The 3,800-nt window shown below is 48.4% G+C and overlaps 1 long non-coding RNA gene across 1 annotated transcript in view; it reads left to right on the forward strand.

The window, feature by feature from the left end:
• LOC111815504 overlaps window positions 1-3,800 on the forward strand; it is a 17,135-nt gene that overhangs the window by 6,260 nt on the left and 7,075 nt on the right. The window contains exon 2 of the long non-coding RNA XR_002820185.1: window positions 895-900. This is a non-coding gene — a long non-coding RNA (uncharacterized LOC111815504). The remainder of the gene's footprint in view (window positions 1-894; window positions 901-3,800) is intronic.

Consider the following 3,800-nt stretch of genomic DNA (forward strand, 5'->3'; position numbering starts at 1 on the left):
CCCTCCCCCTCCCTCCCCCCTCTCTTCCTCTGTAGAGCAGGAATGTAGCCCTAGGCCCAAACTCTGGGCTCAAAGTTGTGGTCCTCCTGCCTCAGCCTCTCAGAATGGCAGGATTATAAGGGTATGTGCCTCCATAACAAGCTAAAATAAAACTGTTAGAATTTGATGTTTTAACCATAAAATAAACTCTTCTTATCATTTGACTAATAAGTGATCTCAAAATACACACAAAGGGGGACCTCAGCTGCCGTGTTCTCCCGACCTTCTTCTAGAAATTTCATCCTTTCTAGGGAGCAGACGTGACTCAGCTCTGGGGAATGGGCCGTCCACTCCCCGCCGCCTTTCTTGGGCTCACACCAGGGCCGGCAGCTGGGAGCCCTCTCGCTCCCGGCCTCCGTGCTCCCCGCAGGAGGCCAGCTCAGGGCCGGGGAGAGCACCCCAGCAGCCCGCCGCGGAGCTTCTCCCATGTCGCCCCCAGACCACCACCCACAAGCACTTTGTTCTTTGTGCACCGGCTGTGGGGAGGTCCGTTCCATGAAGCCTGGTGTAAGCACAAATCCACGAATGATTCAGGGCCCCGTTTGGTGTCAGTCCTTGGTACCATATTTAACGGAGTCCGCGCGGCGCAGACGTGGGAGGCGATGTCCCGTCACTACCAGAGACAGCCACTAGAGGGCAGAGGGCGCTCGCCCCCTGTGCGCTGGCGCCTTCCATTCGCTCTTGCTTCTCCAAGGTCTTCCTTCCCCTTGGGCTCCTAGAGCCCGCTCCTTGCCCTCCTAACAGCGCGCCAGGCTCTTTGGGGCTAGCAGTTGCACCTTCCGCCTTCTGGCAGAGTCTAGCAGGGCCAGACAGCATCTGGGCCGCTTAAGGGGACATAACGGCAACCATCCTTAGGGCCAGGTTCTCTCCAGACCTTACTTTTCTCATAATGCTGTGACAGACTGTGGCTTAGTGTGGCTTTCTGTCCCTGCGAGTTGTTCCAATTATTTGTAGCCTTTAGCTCCGTTTTGGTGACCAAAATACCGTGATCGAAGTAAAGATACTCTGAGCTGGTCCTGGAGGCTTGAAAACATTTTGACAACAGTTTCAACTTCTTTGGTTGTTGGCAACAAAATACACCAGACCCTTCTTGTATGTCCTTGATCCCAAAAGCGCGAGTGGCTGATATTCCAAGTCCCAGTTCCCCTCAGGGGACTCTGCCACGAGGGTCCCAGCCTCCGCCAGGTGCTGGCCGTGTTCTGCCGGCGTTCATCAGCATCAGTCAGTCAGTACACAGACTGGCACGGTGGCCGCCTGCAATCCCAGCTCTCGGGAGGCTGTAAACAGGCGGGTCACTAGGAGTCCGATCTCGTGGAAGCGAGACCCTGAGCACCCTGTAGATCCTCCCCTAAAATAAAATAAATAAATAAATAAATAAATAAACAAAACTCTACACTGCCGTCACATGCGAGCTACATGTCCATGTGTCCTAACCATAAAACAGTACCCAAAACTGGGGCCAGAGAGAGAACCAAACATCAAGGCATTGAGGCTGGGTCAGAAATATTTGCACTCATAAGTTGTAATTCTGTCCTCATTTCTCTGTATGTATGTTTTCTATTATCATTCCTTTTAAAAAATATTTTATTTATTTATTTGGTACAGGTCTCACTATGTGGACCAGAAGTGTAGTGATCCTCCTATCTCAGCCTCCCCAGTGCTGGGATTACAGGCATGCAGTGGCTGACACAGAGCCCGGGGTTTTGGGGCTGCACAGCATGTGGTACCAGGGCTCGAACCCGGGTCCTTGCACTTGCCAGGCAGACGCTTATATCACTGAGCTATTTCTCTGGCCCCTCCATTATCAGTCTTAAGTACAGACAGTATGTTGGTTTTCCAGTCTTCAATAGCTTTGACATGAATCTAACCAAGCAAGATACTTAATTGATGGACTGTTACATTTTTTAAGGATAATTAAAAAACAATAAAAATGATACCAAACTTGAAAATAAGATGACAGGAAATTAACAACAGTTGTTGTGTTGCATATGGTTATCTTCAAAGCATTTGCTCCGATGAGCAGCGACAGGCCGGCAAGACTGATCAGACAACACGAGCACTAACTGTTCTTTTCAATGAGCTAGTTAAGAATTAGTAGTACAATTTTATTTTTATTTTTATTAATTTTATTGAGAAACAAATAGCAATGTGACAGTTTCAAAGCTGATTAGTAGGACAGTTTCAATGATTAATACATTGCATATTGTTGTCTTCGTAGTGGTTATTCATAGTACAAGATGCAGACATGATATCCTGTCCAAACACTATTAGTACAAATCTTCTCATTGAATTAAGAGAAAGTAGCTATATGTCTGTCCTAACTATTTTGAATATATAGATACAAAATGGTCCTTCCTTTGTATCCTTTTTTCCCCAAAATATCTGTATATACAGAATAGTTAGGATAGATATACAGCTACTTTCACACACACACACACACACACACACACACACACACCCCTCGCCGGCACAGCCGCCTCCGAGCTGCTGCAGCAGGGAGCACGGCACGGCGAGGTCCTGAGGGTCCCTGGTGCTGCCGGTCCAAAGACACAAGCCTGTGTGAGCTGGGACTGTTTCCTCTTCCTGGCTTGCCAGTACTTCCAGGAGCCGGAAGACCACGGGAATGCCTGTCTCCCCTGGGGAAGGGAAGGCTGGGTGCTCAGCGTGAATGTAACCCAACCCACCCCGGACTCCACAGCCTCTCCGCCTTTGAGGTCTGCAGGGGACAAACAAAAGGGATACATTAGTAGGGGCTTAGTGGTCGCTTTTGTAATGTGATAGGTCCACAAATCTACTTCCTTTAACCTTTCAACTGGTGTATGGCTCGAAACTACTTTCAAACCTCCTGAAATTTCAGTCCCTGGGCGGGGCTGCCATTACTTGGACATTTTTAGCAACTTTTACAAACAATATTTGACTTTTTTTTTATATCCTTTATGGAACAAAACGCTATGTAATTCTTACAGGTATAGTAAATTAAATATAGTGTCATCTCCCCTTCCTCTTAAATTGAATTGTGTATGAAATTATATGTTACATATCAATTTTGTACAGTGAATGTAATTTGAATCCTTTCTTACATGACAATGATAACTTCCGCTGATAAACCCTGCAGTCAGCTGGCCACCACTTGGAGTGCGTGTTGCAATGATAGAGGCCAAAGGTAAATGGCATTATTCTCCTGAATATGTCTCCGTAAATTTAAGATTAAAATGTTTATACAAGTTTTTCTTTTCCTGGTGTATACATTGTTTTTGGCGGGCTCTATTTTGTTTACTTTTATCAATACTTTTATCCAAATTGTTAAACTCATCACAAACTTTAATGCTAAACTAATTACGGATATTATTGCCGCATGTTATGTTTAACTCTTTATTCCCCAAGTCCAGAAACTTTACCCGTTACAAACAAAACCAAGCTAAGGGCAGCACCCTGGCTCAGTGCCGGACGCTGTAGTCCCAGCTGCTCAGGAGGCTGAGGCGGGAGGATCCCTGGAGCCCAGGAGCTGCAGGCCGGCTCCAACAGCACAACAAGACGCCTCTCAAAAACAAGGGACAAAAACAGGACGGGGCCAGCCCGCAGGCTGAGTCGCAGCACGCCGCAGATGCCTGGCGCAGTCACACCCGAAACCCCGGACTTTCGGTCGCCGCGGTGCGCCTCAGAGCCCCGCCTGCTGCCCACTCGGCCTCGCGCTTCCCGGTGCGTCGGGGGCGGAGACGCGGGCGCCGTCCCGAGCGCTTGCCGAGGCGCGGGGCCACGCC

Source organism: Octodon degus, unplaced genomic scaffold, assembly GCF_000260255.1.
Source record: "Octodon degus isolate 3935 unplaced genomic scaffold, OctDeg1.0 scaffold00017, whole genome shotgun sequence".
NCBI lineage: Eukaryota > Metazoa > Chordata > Mammalia > Rodentia > Octodontidae > Octodon > Octodon degus.